This window comes from Mus musculus, chromosome 15 (genome assembly GCF_000001635.26).
Source record: "Mus musculus strain C57BL/6J chromosome 15, GRCm38.p6 C57BL/6J".
Classification (NCBI taxonomy): domain Eukaryota; kingdom Metazoa; phylum Chordata; class Mammalia; order Rodentia; family Muridae; genus Mus; species Mus musculus.
In genome coordinates this window covers 29,696,885-29,713,880 of record NC_000081.6, presented here as the reverse complement: position 1 = coordinate 29,713,880, position 16,996 = coordinate 29,696,885, and the positions used below count along the sequence as shown (strand labels likewise).

Below are 16,996 nucleotides of genomic sequence, written 5' to 3'. Positions count from 1 at the left end.
TGTGTTATTTTTTACCTCACTCAGGATATTTTCAAGTTCCATCCATTTGCCTGCAAATTTCATGAAGTCATTGTTTTTAATAAGTGAGTAATATTCCATTCCTCTCTTGGTCTCATGGTCTCACACCCACACCTCCAAAACCACCTTCACAGTCAAGGTGCAGCACTCACTCTCCCAAGTCCTGCAGCCTGTGAGGGGCCAGCTCCAATGTGTTGCCCAGGGAAGGTACAGAGCCTGCTCTTCCACATGCTACAGTTGGTGAGGGATTAGGGTGAAGTCTTAGGCTCTCATGCCCTTAGGCCAACTCCCCTGACTACTACAGGTGGCAAAAGGTGGGACTGGAGGGCATCACCCAACACCCACACCACTACTTGCAAGCAGGAGCATGGCAGTGCCAGATCTCTGGTGCCCTGGTGTGGCTTACGCAATTGCCTTCCAAAAGGGCCAGCTCTAATGTGCTCCTTGGGTGAAGTGCAGGGCCTGCTTTCCAAGTTATGTAGCTAGCAAGGAGAACTCACAGCTTCATAAGGTAGAAAGCACTAAATGGGCCTTGAAACTTCTGAAGTCTCAAAGCCACCCCAATGGTATAGTTCCTCCAACAAGGTCATACCTTCTAATCTTTCCCAACTAGTTTCACCAAATGGGGATGTTATATATGAACTTATGGTTGCCATAATTGTTCAAATGACTATAAATACTAAAGAAGGCTGCATCATTTTTTTTCTTGTGAAACATTGCTGTCCTAAGATCTGTGTTTCACAGATTGTAGTTGTAATTTTAACATCTGTGAACAATGCATATTTTAGGATACACATCTACTTTAACATCTAAAAAATACTTAAGATACTTTTCCCTTTATAGATTTTAGACACACACAACACATTTCATTTTATTTTAAATTGAGTGTAGTCATATGAGAGATCACATAGTGTCTAAAAATGCTAGCCAGTTCACTACTTCTGAGGAACACCCGTGATATGACTGTTATTACATAAAGATAACCCATTGCACACATCATATGGATAATAATCAAAACTTTATCACAAAGAAAGTATGATGAAATCATTTTTAATCTATATAATTAATTTTAAATTTAAGTCAAAGAAGGGAACATGGAAAGCATGAAATTCTTATATTGATATTAATCAATGGTATTACTGGGAAATTTATTTAGAAATTTAATGTTTTGATCTATACAGAATCACTATTTTGGAGAATAAATAAAAAAGCCTTTAAACTGTGAGCTAGATTATATATCATATATTTTAAGTGCATATATCCATGTATACTAATTTATTATATACAAGTAATATATACATTTATGTGTATATATGAACATATATATTTATACATATATATGTAATGTTATATGTGTATGAAACCCAACTAGATGACTACAAAGTAAGTAAATACTATTTCTTAACTGGAATTGTAGAGCTAGAACAATGACTGGAACACTGTTTTAAAAGATGGAATTATACAATGGACAGAGGCTCTTGAGTTATTATTTTTATAAATGATGGATTTCTCAATGTGTGTGCATGAGTATGTATGTTTGCTAGTAGTAAGAAATCTTATGAAGTGAATTATTAATGGTAAAATTCCTGTGCGGCTCACTCTACTGTTCAGTGACTTCATGACATACTCTTTAAAATTATCCTAATTGGTAACACGTTTATTGTGTAAACCAATGGGATACATTCTAGTTTTTAATCCATGCACACATTATTTACTCATGCTGCCTCTCTTCTTCTGTCTTTAGCACACCCACTTATCAGCTCCTTTTTCATCCCTTAAAGGTCCCTTGTCCCTTCTTCCTGCAACTTCTGCAACCCTTCTCCAAATCTAGTCACCTGTATCCACTCCATACTTGCAGTAAGTTAATTCATTGCCTTCCATAAATGAGATAGAACACATGGTACATGTCTTTCTGTGTTTGGCCTGTTTCTATTAACACAGTTCTTCCCAGCCATTAATATTGTTGAAAATGACAGTTTTAATCATGCTCTGACTGAGTCATAGTCTATCATGTTAACATGCAGCTTTCTCAATAATTCATTTGATAAAGACATCTTGATTGAGGTCACATTTTGGTTATCTTTAATATTTTTGTAATAAGCATTATAGTGCAAGTGCCATTTTGGCCACAAACAGAATTGCTTTAAGAGAAACTTTCTCTAACTATTTTGGTCCTGATCCTTGTATGCTCTGTTTGTCTTTCCCTGATGTTCCTAGCTACCCACAGAGACTGGTGAATACAGGTGCTAAATTTATACTGTCAATACATCACAGAAAATGTGAAGAATAAAAAAAACACCCTTCTATAAAGCAGATCATTCTGATTTCTTTTCACATCTTCAGAGTACATTTAGAATGTGAAGTATCACTTGAGTATCAAAAAATTAAATATAAAAAAATTCTTGGAAGTGGAACCACACGATTTTGTGGTGTTTTGAAATTTGAAAAGCATATATACTACCTTTTAATTTTCAGTAAATAAAATAATACTGAGTACACAGCTGTACAAATCTGTGAAAAATACTTTTGTGGAATAGTGTTGCCACATGATCCTACACAGTATATAAATAGTTATTTACTTTAAAATTAACATTTATCATTATCACATAAAATGAGTATAAGTGCCCATAAAATATTCTTAAACTTAACATGTATCAATAAATACACAAAATGGTGTTTAATTTTTTCATTTTTTATGAATATTCATGACAGATCACTTTATTGTGCAGGCACTTAAATGTTTATGGGAATATTTTTAACTTTGTCATTTTGTGGAACTAACTACAAAAGGGCTGGAGTGGGCTTGCATTAAGTTCCCATGTCACAGCAGCTATCTTGTTGTTCATGACTCCATGATTAACACACAAAAGATATATTTTATAAAGTATTTGTGCATTCATAAGATTTATTATCAGTTATGTATAAGTATGCACACCATGTAACATTCCAATTATCTCCATTTCTCCTTTCATATCTTCACATTAATCTAACTGTGCTTGTCTCCTTTTGATCAAATTTTCTGATTTTAAAAGACATCAGTTATATCAGAATCCCTTTGATGATCTCACATTCCTTTTATTTGTTTATTTATTTTTATTTATTTTTCCATGTGTATCTAGGGCAATGTGGGTTTGTACACATAAATGTGGGATCCAGAGAACAACCTCAGATGTCTCCTTCAAGGATATCATCCAGTTTACTTTTGAGTAAACTCTAGTGGGCTTAGGAATAACTGATTTGATGATTCTACATGGTGAACACATCACATAAATCCTTCTGCCTACATCTTCCTGGCCTTGAATTGGAAATCTGTGCTGCCTGGCTATTTTACATGAATTTTGAGGTGGAACTTGGATCTTCATCTTTGTGCCTCAAGTGCTTTTCTGATTGATTCATCACTGTTATCCACGATCCTGCCTTAAGTTTATTACTTTTGGAAATTTTATTTCCCACTAAGAAAACGTCAAGGAATCTGGGTATCAGCACTTAACATATCCTTTGGCCACAGCACATTCAAACCTTAGTAATATGCTATTTAAAAATGGCCAAGAGATAAAAATAAGTACTAGTAAAACAACTGTGGAATTGATTAATTCTATTTAAAAGTGTTAATACAGACTTGATTTTCCTATATTACTCAAGTTTGCAGTGAGCTAACAAATAACAAAAAGTCTTATCATTAAGTTCTGGAGGGAAACCAAGAGCAAAGACCCTGCTTGCATGTTACTGGAGAATACTATGCGTGATACTTGGGGAAAAAGACCACAAAACAATTTTACTCTGGTGCCAACTATTCTAGCTAAAATAACTTTTTAAAAGATGTGCACATTAGTGCTATAGTGGTACTAATGTTGTAGATTCAACCAAACACTTTTTGATTGAGTTTAAATTCACTCTATGAGAATGAATTAATGATTGGTACTGTTACTAAGCCAAAATCCAATAGTTACATAGGTTTTTGGCTTCAGAGGAGAACCTAGTATGATTATCCCAATAATTTGATTAGTATTTAATTGTCCCTTGACATCTTATCTTTGTATTCACAGATTAATCAATATCTAATCATTCATTATAGAATGTTTTTTATTCTATAGATGACAATTAATGAGACCCATAACAAGTTAACATGCAAAACCCAAGACTGGAGTGCTAAGCTACAAATAGAAAAGCTATATTTCAGCCCTTACCCTCAGTGTCAGATGAATGGGGGAAAGAAAATTTAATAGCCAGAAGTTGTTCAAATTTATGGCAATACAAAATTTGTTGAACATAAAAGGGTCATTACAAACCTGAACCCATAGTTTCTATGAAAACAGGCCCACCCATCTCTAAGCAGCTATTGGTAAATGGTGGCTATCATGTGGGAAGACTCAATTCTTTTTTCATGTATGTGTACCATGTGTACCTACATCTCAGAAGTTGTTCCACATCTATGCAAATTCAGGCAGTGTTTAATGGATTCAATTCGAAAAACAAAACAAAACATCCCCATACCCTAAGGGAATATGAAAAAATGAGAGGAAAGTGTTGGTGGGTGTATAGGAGTGGGAAATGGAAAGTAGAGAACCGGGTTGGGGGTGGATTTAATCAAAATTCACTATATAAGTGTAAAATTCTCAAACACTAAAATCTTGGAATGATTAGAAAAAATAAAAAGGAAAACAAAACAAAACAATACCCACCACAACTAGAGGTTTTCTAGAGATTTCTTGGTGAAATATTTTTACACACTATGTATGACTGGTTTTCTTGTATACATAGTTATTCTGATTCTTCATTCAAAGCCCATCACATACAAAGCACACCAAAGGGAGTTGTGGACATGAATGTTGTGCTTGCATCCAGATGATCTGAAGATCTATGATTTCTGACAATAACATATTGGAGTATTGATTCTAAAGATGACAGTATGAGCATTCAGAGCATTAGACGGCTTTTAAGCTGTTGACAAAACCATTGTGAATGGACTAATGATTTAAGGAAGGCCCCCGTTGGCTGGAGATATAGCTCAGCTAAAGTAGGGTGAGTTAAATCCTTAGAAAATCTCTAGTAAATCTCTCTCTCTCTCTCTCTCTCTCTCTCTCTCTCTCTCTCTCTCTCTCTCTCTCTCATATGCACACACGCGCCATCTTAGAGAGACTCCTTGAGTTTGCTGCCATGTAACACTACAGCAAAGGGACCTGATTTATAATGATGTAATTTGTAAACCAAGAAGAGGGTACAAGGCTTCACTGTGTGGAGAGAAAACTTGTAGGGGCCAGGGTGGTGTAATCTTGCACTTACTCTACCACTTGCAGAAGAAGCTGAGATGTATAGGAAGTATAATGAAGCTCCAAGTTGTGGATCAAAAAGACAAAAATACCTTCCAATAAATGGAAGTCTAAAGAAAGAATACAGTTCAAAACGCTAATAAGACATAGCTACACTCAGCCACATGTGTGCCCACTGGCAATGAATAGAGGAATAAAATAAAAGCAAAAGAATAGAGCCTTACTTATTATCTGAAGAGGCATTAACTGCAACCAACATGGTAATTAACTGATAAGTGACTGTATAGGATCGATTTTAGAGAATTAAAATGAATGTTTTAAGAAACAACAGAAATGGTTTCGTTTACAAAAAGAACAGTACTTTAAAACAAAAACAAATAAACATGTTGAAACTTGAAACATGGCTGACAATAAACTGAGAATGGAAACATCAGGTAAAGACAGATGAGAGCTGTGAGATTCAGGATCCTAGGTAAGAGAAGCGGGTGGAGTCAGTATAAGAAAAGAGGGTGGAGCCAGTGGGACATTCCGTAGATCGTTCAAATGTGGGGCAGCTAAGCAAGTTATTAAATACACTGAGGCTTTAGTTTGCAACTGCATGTTGTAAATTATAGTTATAAGAGATTATTCTGTCTAAAAATAAGATGCAAATATATGGCACAGAATTCTCTAAGAATGAAAAGTTGCAATAAGTACATAATTCTAACTATATAGTTATTATTAACTTATTAACACCATAAAATGAATAAATATAAGACAAAAATAAAGGAAAATTGAGATTTTCTGAGTTTCTTTCTTTACTTATGATACAGATTCTGCTTTTTCTTAGATTTTATTATGCAGAGGGCTTTAAATGTAAGATGAAAATAAATAAATCTTGTCCAAAGCAAGAAAGGAAAGTAGAGTAGAGGTAGCTAGAGAGATGGGTCAACAGTTAAGAATATTTTCTGCTTTAGCCAAAGGCCTAGGTTCTGTTCCCAGAACCCACACAGTGCCTCACAACTGCCTGTAACTCGAGTTTCAGTGGCCCATCTTCTTCCTTTGGCATCTGCTGGCATTGCGTATCAATGTTATACATACCTCCAGGCAAACACTCATACATGCAAAGTAAAAATAAATCCTTAATAAACAAGAAAATAGTTAAACAGTAAATGGAGTTTATAACTAAAAACGTCTAGCAGCAACTTGCATCCAATAGGAAGCAAGTGAAAAAAAAAATAAGGACAATTATGTATCACACACAATTCCCCCAAAATGGAAAGAAATGATGACAGAATTAAATGACCTGAAGTTTAAAGATCTTACAATAGCTCCTCTGGTTATACAGAATAAACAAATAAGGCCACATGACCCTAATGTCTGTTGCTTTTAAGACAATCTCAAATGCTCAGTTTTACCAATAGTCTTGTGAACCAGAGGCTGGGGTGAAAGCCTGCTAGCTTAGTGAGGCAGGGAAAGCATCCAGCTGACCTTTCTCAACCAGTCTCCCAAAGGGAAAGGGAAGCACTTCTTCAGCAATCTCAAAATCTTTTCAAACTAAGTGTCCCTTACTTCTACTTCCTTTGTGTCTCTCTATCCATCTTCCTGACCCCCTCTTTCTGTTTTTTTTCCTATGTTCATTCCTTGTCAACTGGTTTCTTGTTCTGCCTCTTGACCTATGGTTGACTTTATTTAACCCTGTTTCCAAAAACCAGAAAGCTCTTAGATTGAAGGCATGGGCTAGGGCTGAGCCACAGCACAACTAGAAGCAGGTTTTTCCAGGAAATAATATAATCTCAGGGTTCACAGTGTAATCAAATATTGTACAACAAGTTTATATGAAATTACAAGCCACAAACACAGCCCAGGTTGAAGGAAGGCATCCGAAGTGGTCACATTTCTGCTGAATGCTGAAGGGTGTGAGGTCATGGAGAAGATGATGTCATAGGACACTGTGAGCCTCATGGAAGAATACTCCAGGGACAGTTCTTATGATGGTTTCTAACAAAGAGCAAGTACCCAGGCTTTCCTCTGTGTAACAGACAAACAAAGGGCTTTTATTTAAAGCCCTTGGAGAGCAATGCATTCAGAGGGCTGCTCAGTTGCACATAAGCTCTGCAGGTGCAAATATCCCAATGTTCTCAACATTATCTTCCAAGCTCTTACACAACATCCCACAGAGCTCTTAACACCAAATGGATCTTCTAGCCCAAAGTTCCAAAGTCCTTCCACAGTCCTCCCTAAAACATGGTCAGGTTGTTACAGGAATACTCCACTATGCTGGTACCAATTTGTCTTAGTCACGGTTTGTATTCCTGCACAAACATCATGACCAAGGAGCAAGTTGGGGAGGAAAGGGTTGATTCAGTTTACACTTCCACATCGCTGTACATCTCCAAAGGAGGTCAGAACTGGAACTCAAGCAGATCAGGCAGGATACAGGAGGTGATGCAGAGAGCATGAAGGGATGTTTCTTACTGGCTTGCTACACCTGGCTTGCTCAGCTTGCTCTTTTATGGTGCTCAAGGATGCCACCATCCATAAGGGGCCCTTCTCCCTTGATCACTAATTGAGAAAATGCCATATAGCTGGATCTCCAGAAGGCATTTCCTCACCTGAAGGTCCTTTCTCTGTGATAACTCCAGCTTGTTTCAAGTTGACACAAAACCAGCTAGTAGAGTAGTCTTGTAGATCATCAAGGAAGGAATCCATTCCAGGGTGTAAATACAAACAAACAAACAAACAAGCAAACAAACAAACAAAACACAATGAAAAAGGATTGGAAATCTGGACACAGGTCAGACGATGAAGTGTTACATAAGCTGCATACACAAACACACCGATAAAATGACTATGTTCCCCATGGTCTCCTAAAGTCTAGACGAAGTTTAAGGTATGCATTATGCTGCATGGAAATAGGGCAGGGGTAACTAAAGAGAAACTTCTCAGGTGGTCCCTTCCCTTACCCATCTAGAGGAATGATGTTTAGCACATGGTAGAAAATTTAGAGAAGAAATTAAAGCAACACATTTGCCAGTGGATTGAAAATCTTGTCAAGACATGGATAAAGTCGATGCTGGGAAGGATAAGGCAACCATTTTGGCTGTTTCAGGTGCAACTTTGTCAGTGTTTTCTATTTGTTGCCCCATTCTGCCTGATAATCATGTGACCTCAGGAATACTTGCATATAAAATATGTATATACATTTTAGTGATAATAAATCATCAATAAATTTATTTTTAAGTGGGTACATAGTAAAGTTAATAAGTGGTAAGTTATAAATGTAAACATACCACTCATTAACGCTAAAAATGAAATTTGCCTAAGAATATTTAGTGCAGTATGGGAAGACAATGGCAGCTGGACACCTGAGCTCTTACAACTGTGTTCAAAATTATGTCATAATGGGATCCAAAGTCATGGAATGATTGCAACAATCAAAGCCAGCAATGGAAGTAATGTGCTTAGCCTCATATCTGCCTCAGTGACTGTCCAAAGACTATTTTGATTCAGAAAATTTTAATTATTTAGTTATAAGCGATGGGAAGAAGGAACAAACGTGTATCTAACACAGAAACAGACATGTCCTGCCACCAAATAAAACCTTACGTACAAAAAATGGGTTGCTTCTAAATGAGTTGATGATCAAAGGAATCCAATGGAAATCTCTAAACAACAAAGGCTATTGCCAAAGCTATTGGTTACTTTACTGGAGAGAAGTGGACAAAAACCTTCATTCCTAAGCCAGAAGTTGTCTCTAGTTGATAATCTCTCAGAAAGGAAGATTAATTTTCTCCAAGGGAGTCTTATTGTGTATACAAACAGCACATAAGGGCAGGCCTCATGCCCAGCGGTAGAAACCAGTACAGAACAAACTCAACGTCATTGTTGGAGGTTCTTGTCTCATATTGTTTTTGTCTCAGCGTTCATATTTTGTATTTTACTTTATATTTTACCGTACAGGACTTTTCCTTGTAGATTATAGATTCCAGTTTTGTATCTTTATGAGGTATGTACAAATGCATATGTCTCTTTGTTTATATCTTATACCTGCACCTTTTTCTTTAGTTGTGGTTTTATCTTTTTGTTTATTTGTAAATGTAAATGTCACTTTTGTTTTCTCAGGTGGAGGGATGAGATGAGAGCCATACCCAAGTTTTATGAATACCTGGCTTGAGCTGAACCCAGAGTGTTTCTATTTAATCATCCCTAAGCCTAGGTCTGGAAGCTTCTAGCCTCCATATAATCTATGCCTCTGCAAGACTGGACCTTGAAAGCTTCAGATTTCAGCCTCCAACCCCAGACTATAATGTTTCAGCCTCTGAGACTTAATGCAGAATAAACTCACTCTTTCTGGCTTGTTCTGAACTGTCTGTTTCAATACAGCTACTCTGGCTCAGACTCCTCTCCAAGCTGACTGATTCAAATTGGTTTCTCATAGCTTCTAACTGAAGTGTTCTGCTGGGAAAGATTGCCTCTGAACTCAACTGAGCAGCTGAAATGAACGGCTCCCAACTGAACCGAGCAAAACTGTAATCAAGAGCACGGCTCTGCACTGCACTGCACTGAACTCAACTGAACTCAACTGAACTCAACTGCACAGCACTGCGCTGCATTGCACAGAACTGAATTGATCTTCCCCTTAGTCTTCTTAAAGTAGCCTCTCTTTCCTGAGCTGTTCCTGTGAGACTTAAACATATCTTTGAATCATTCTCTCAAATCTTTCTCTGATTCATCACGTTCTCTGCCTCTTAGTCAGACATGATTGATTGGGATTAAAAGTGTGAGCCACAAGTATGTCTGTCGTCCACCCAGAAAGATTAAAGATGTGTATTTCAGTCAGAAGGATTAAAGGTGTGTGATGTGTCGACATGCCCCCAAGATCAAATCTTTTCATGCGACCCTTTGCCATAGCAGTGATATTGGTAGATTAAAGTTACTATGCATTATTTGTTTTGTCCTATTCAGGCTTCCATGACTTTATTTATTTACCCATTTATTTATGTAATTTTTATTAGCTTTATTATTAGTAGTAGTGTCTTTTGTAATGAGAGAGAGCAAGGAAGGGTGCATATTTAGGTGGATGGGGAGATGGGGAAGATATGGGAGGAGTTGGGGGAGAGGAAATCATATCAGGTAATACGGTATGAAAATAATCTATTTTCAACAATAAAAGAAAAGAAAAAGTAAAAGTAAATAAAAGGCAGACAGTTGACAAGCAGACGCCACTGCATTCTTGGTAGCTGCACAGGCAGTTCAGTGTCCTGGAACACTTTTCACCATCTGAAAAAAACTGATTTGTGCCACTATTTGGCAAACATTAAAATACAGATTAGCTTAATGGACCCTCTGTGTACCCTTTCTAACAAGTGATAACAGTAGAGCTTTGAAAATAAATTCAAGTCCTGAAAATTTCACATTTATATTGAAAAAAAATAACCTTCAAAATGACTAGTACAGAAAACAGCATACTAAATAAATTGCTTAGAAGCATGGCACTGAATTGCTGTCGTGTCCTTTCTTCTTTTTGCTAGAAGTAAATGCAATATGATAATGTGTTTCTTCATGCTATTTTTCTAGCAAATCTCTGGACTATTCAACTATAATCCTGAAGGGCAAAGATTGAGTCCTTTCTGTCTGTCTTTCCCATCATTCCCTCCTCATCACTTTTCTTGTCTTCACGTCTATCCTTGTATATCAATCAATTTCTTATAGAAAACTAAATGATCTCTTAACATACCAGTAATTTTAAGATGTAGGTTACATATGAGAAATTTAAAACCGCCACCAAATACTTGACATAAAATATACTTAAAATGTGATAAAAATCAAGAAAGAAAAAAACATTTTGACCTAAACCAGATTCCCTGAACATGACAGAAGAAAAAGTGTGGGATAGCCTTGAACACATTGGCACAGGAGATTCTGAACAGAACACGGATAGTGCAGTCACTAAAATCAACAATTAGTAAATGAGACCTTATGAAGTTGAAAATCTTTTGTAAGGTAATAAGCACCATCAATTGGCCAATGTAGCAATCTACATAATGGAAATTTTTGTTTTTACTAAAACCACATGTATCAAAACCCCCATATAATCCAATTTAAAATGAGGTACATATCTAAATAAACAGTTATCAAGAAAGGAATCTCTAGTGACTGAGAAAATCAACTCTTGGAAATATACCCAAAGAACACAGAATTCTTTCTCAACTATGTTCATTGATGGATGAATAGCCAGAATTATTCATAATAGTCAGAAAGTTAAAACAACCTAGATGTCCCATAAGCAAAGAATCCATAAAGAATATGTGGTGGATTTATACAACAGAATACTATTCATCTGTTATAATAATGACATCATGATATTTTCAGGCATTTATATCTAACTAGAAATAATCATCTTGAGAGAGGCAACCCAAACTCAAAAAATAAATATGGTGTGTATTTATTCATAAAGGAATATTAGCTATTAAGTAAACAATTATCAAGTTACAATTCACAGACCCAGACACTACATTTTTCTTGCAAGTACTCAACTCTAAGTCTTCCATTGTATGATCCATATTTGTTGAAAATATTGGAGTTCTAAGAACTCAGTTTCGTGTGCGTTATGCATGTATGCCCATACATATACATGTTTATTTTAAAATCGATGTTCAAATGTAGGAGGAGTTTGCTGAAATACTAGGTGGATGGGAATAACCAACCACAAGCAGTATAACAGAAATCTCCTACTCTATAGATTTAACAAAATCATGCATATATAGTAATTTTTATGTTCCTCTTTTTTAGGAGGCTAATGGTATTTTCTACCTACTTCATTAAGAGGCATTGCCGTTATTACTCACTACAGGGCCACGTAGGTAGCAATCTACCATGCACTGCCTGTTCTACTGGATTGCCTATTTTACCAATTATCTGGAAACATTTAATTATTCTGGCTTTGAGCCATTTTTCAGTAAGGCATGCTACAACTACTTTCTGTTCCGTTGTTACTCTTGTCAATCTGTTTCATTTTTGATCAGAAAAACATTGCAACTAGTCCAATAAACCAATTTGTTTCCTTGATAATATGTTTTATTAATTGTTTTTAAAATTATTTTATTTTTTTATATTCTAGTCTTTGCCTCTTTTCTGTTCCCCCTCCCACAGTTCCTTATCCCAGTCCTCCTTCTCTCCCATGCTTCCAAGAGGGTGCTCCCCCCCACCAGACCTCTACCATCCCTGGGGCCTCAAGTCTCTCAAGGATTAAGCACACCTTCTTCTTCTGCAGCCAGACCAAGCAGCCCTCTGCTACATATCTGCCAGGAGCCTCAGACCACCTCAGTATGTGTCTCTGGGAGCTGCCTAAGGTCTGGGTTAGTTGATACTGTTGGTCTTCCTGTGGTGTTGCTAGCCCTTTCAGCCTTTTCAATCCTTCTCCTAATTCAACCATAGTGGTCCCTGACTTTTGTTGAATATAAGTATCTGCTTCTGTCTCAGTCAGCTGCTAGTAGGGAGGGCCTCTCAGGCTCCTGTTTATAAGCACATCATAGCATAGTACTGTCAGGCCTTAGTGTCTCCTTCTTAAGAGATGGATCCTAAGTTGGGCCAGTCATTTGGATACTGCCTCTGGGCCCTTTAGTTTGGCTAGGAGTTTATCTATAGTGTTGATCAGGGCTGAAATCAACCAAATAGAAGCAAAGAGAATGATAAAAAGAACCAACAAAACCAAAAGCTTCTATTTGGTTGATTTCAGCCCTGATTTTGACTTTTTCGTCTTTGACTCCCCTTGAATGTGTTTGCTTCTTTCTGTTCTAGGGCTTTCAGGTGTGCTGTTAAGTTGCTAGTGTAGGATCTCCCCAATTTCTTTACAAGGGCACTTAGTGCTATTAATTTTCCTCTTAACACTGTTTTCATTGTATCCCATAGGTTTGGGTATGCTGTATCATCATTTTCGTTGACTTCCAGGAAGTCCTTAATTTTTTTCTTTGTTTTTTCCCCGACCAAGTTATCATTGAGTAAAGATTTGTTCAATTTCCACAGGTATGTGGTTTTCTATTGTTTTTGTTGTTACTGAAGTCTAGCTTCAGTCCATGGTGATCTGATAGGATGCATGGAATTATTTCCATCTTCTTGTATCTGTTGATGCTTCTTCTGTGACTGGTTAAATGGTCAGTTTCAGAGAAGGTACCATTAAGTGCTGAGAAGAAGATATATTCTTTCATTTTAGGGTTAAATCTTGTCTCTCTCTCTCTCTCTCTCTCTCTCTCTCTCTATATATATATATATATATATATATATATATATATATATATATATATATATGCTAAATCCATTTAGTTCATGACCTCTATTAGTTCACTGTGTCTACGTATAGTTTATGTTTCAATGACCTGTTTATTAGTGTGAGTGGGGTGTTGAAGTCTTTCACTATTATTGTGTGGGGTTCAGTGTGTATTTTGAGCTTTAGTAAAGTTTCTTTTATGAATGTGTGTGTATTTTGAGCTTTAGTAAAGTTTCTTTTATGAATGTGTGTGCTCTTGCCTTTGCGGCATAGAGGCTCAGAATTGAGACTTTCTCTTGGTGGATTGTTCCTGTGATGAATATGAAGTGTACTTCCCCATTTCGTTTGATAACTTTTGGTTGAAAGTCTATTTTATCAGATATTAGAATGGCAACTCCAGTTTATTTCCAGGGATCATTTGCTTGGGAAACATTTTTCAGCTTTTTACTCTGTGGTAGTAAGGTAGGTCCTCTGTCTTTGTCACTGAAGTGTGTCTGTTTACGTATCGAGTCTGTTAGCCTGTCTTTTTATTGGGGAATTGAGTCCATTGATGTTGAGAGATATTAACAGAAACGATTGTTAGTTTCTGTTACGTTGTGGCTGGAGTTGGCATTGTGTGTGTAGGATTCTCTTCTTTTGGGTTTGCTGTGAACTGCTTAGTCTCTTGTATTTTCTTGGGTGTTGTTACTGTCCTGGGGTTGGAAATTTACTTCCAGTATCCTCTATAGGGCCATATTAGTAAAAAGATATTATTTAAATTTGATTTAGTCATGGAATCTCTTGGTTTCTCCACCTACGATGATTGACAGTTTTACTAGGTGTAGTAGCCTGGACTGACGCTTTTGTTCTCCTAGGCTCTGCATGGCATTTATCCAGGTCCTTCTGGCTTTTAGAGTCCCTGTTGAGAAGTCTGATGTAATTCTGATATGTTTTTAATATGTTACTTGTCGGTTCCCCTTAGAGCTTTTAATAATCTTTTTTTTTTTTGTTCTGTGTATTTAGTGTTTTGATTATCATGTGACAGGAGGATTTTCTTTTCTGGTTCAACTTATTTCTTGCTCTGTAGGCTTCCTTCTTATACATTTATGGCCATCTTTTTATTTAAGTTAAGGAGGTTTTCTTCTATGTTTTTGTTGAAGAGGTTTTCTGACCCTTTGCCCTGGGGTTCTTCACCCTCTTCTATTTGTATTATTCCCAGTTTTGATCTTTTCATTGTCTCCTGAATTTCCTGGATATTTTCCGTTAGGAGCTTTTCACACTTTGTATTTTCTTATACAAAGTGTCAAAATTTTCTCTGATATCTGCTCTGCCTAGGATTGTCTCTTCTATCTCTTGTGTTCTGTTGCTGATGCTTGCCTCTGTAGCTCCTGATCACTTTCCTAAGTTGTCCATCTCCAGGGCTGCCTCCTTTTGTGTTTTCTTTATTGTTTCTATTTCCATTTTTAGTTCTTGGACTGTTTTGTTCAATTCCTTTATCGGTTTGATTGTATTTTCCTGTATTTCTTTCAGAGATTTGTTTCTTCTTTAAGGGCTTCTATCTGTTTGCCTGTGTTTTCCTGTATTTCCTTAAGGTAGTTCTTTATAACATCCTTAAAGGCTTCTATCACCTTCATGAGATGGAATTTTAGGTCATTATCTTGCTTTTCATGTGTATTAGGGTAGCCAGGGCTTGTTTTGGTGGGACAACTTGGTTCTGTTGTGCCAAATTGCATTGGGTTCTGTCACATGATCTTGTGCTTACCTCTCGCTATCTGGTTCTCTTTAGTGCTAACTGGCCTGGGTCTCTCTGACTGGAACCAGCCTCCTTCCAAGCAGGTAGAGCTCTGTAGCCTGAGTTGGAGCTGGTAACCTTGGAGGCAGGCAGTGTTTTCTCTGGTGAGTGCAGGCTTCTTGTGCTTCTGGTTTACAGCAGGCCTTGTGTCTCCCTGGTTACTGTGGACCTCCTGGGAGGCTAACAGGCTGCAGCATTTGGGCAGGTATCCAACAGATGTTTTAATATTTAGTATTCGTCACTGATTTGTTTTCTTTCACTATTAGGTTCATTAATTTCTTTGATGTTATTTGAAAACATTTTCATACACTTGTAAATGTATTATGTATATGTCTAATGTCAGTATTTTGTATCAGGCATTTTAAGGCAAACATTTATTCATAGATTGTTTATATTCTTAAATTGTATGAAGCTATATATGGTTGAAAAGCTTTATGTTCTTGGGTCATTGAACAGTGACTTAGCGCTCCATGAACTTCTTTGTCATAATACACTTACCCATTTGTAAGCAGCTCAGTTTTTGTTTTGTTGGTTTATTGCAAGGTTTTTATATAAACAATCATATAAATGTTTTCATACATGTTTATAATGATTTATTTACTGAAAATGGTCAATTTTCAATTCTACATTTTCTTCTGTAATATTTACTATTTCTTTTCTCCAAATTGCTTTATGTTGACATGGTTTTTTAATCTCAGCAATTTTCTGAAGTAGAAACTTACTTATTTTTCAACTTATATTTCACATTTGATGGTAGAGTTTTTCTCCAACACTATATTTGATGATTTATGCAAATGAAACATGGGAGATCTATTTTCACTCCCTGCAGTTTTTAATCTGTTCTGAGAATGCTTCTCAGCTCCATTATCCCATTTATCTTATAGTGTCTAAATATCTGGACATTTTCTGACATTTTTGTTATTTTAATGATATTTTTACTCTGAGATGACACTGAGATGACAGGTTCTTAAACCAGTTTTTCTCTTTCTCTTGTTTGTTTTTTATTTTTTTCCTCATGCTTTGTGTCTGAAAATGTGGTCTTGTAAATGTTGCACCTGAACCTGAGAACACTTAGTTGTCTGCTCTTGTATGTACTCTGTAATTGACAGTGAGGCAGAACTGATTCACTGTGCCATTTGTTTAATCCACATCACTACTGATTTTCTACCTGAGGAATATTGTAACTACTGGCAAAGGGGTGTTTAAATTATCACGTATAATTGTGCAAAGGTTATATCCATTGTTTGTCTCATTGGTTTAATTTTATATTTGCTAATAATCTCTATCTCTTTATTGTCTATTTTGATATAAATTTAAAATGATTATTGCACTCCTATCTCCATGCTTATCACAACTCTATATCCTCCATACCTCTTCCTTTCCAATCTGGATCCACTTCATTTCTGACTCCCATCAGAAAAGACACAAGCTTCCAAGGAATAATAGTCAAATAAAATAAAACAAAACAAAAGTTGAAGTTGGACAAGACAAACCAACAGATGGAAAGAACTTAACAGAAGGTACAAGAATCAGAGACCCGCTCATTTACATACCCAGAAATCCCATAAATACTAATCTGGAAGCCATAACAGGACCTAGAGCAAACCTGTGCAGACCCTGTGTGTGCTGCCTCAGGCTCAGAGAATTCATAAGAGTTGTGCATATGTTATTAGATGGCCTCTTTTTTTT

The 16,996-nt window shown here is 36.4% G+C and overlaps 1 non-coding gene across 1 annotated transcript; it reads left to right on the top strand.

Annotated features, from left to right (window-relative positions):
* Positions 1-476: 476 nt before the first annotated feature.
* Mir3964 (microRNA 3964) lies at positions 477-550 on the top strand. Its single transcript, NR_039542.1, has one exon. It is a non-coding gene; the product is annotated as a microRNA 3964 (primary transcript).
* The last annotated feature ends 16,446 nt before the right edge of the window (positions 551-16,996 follow it).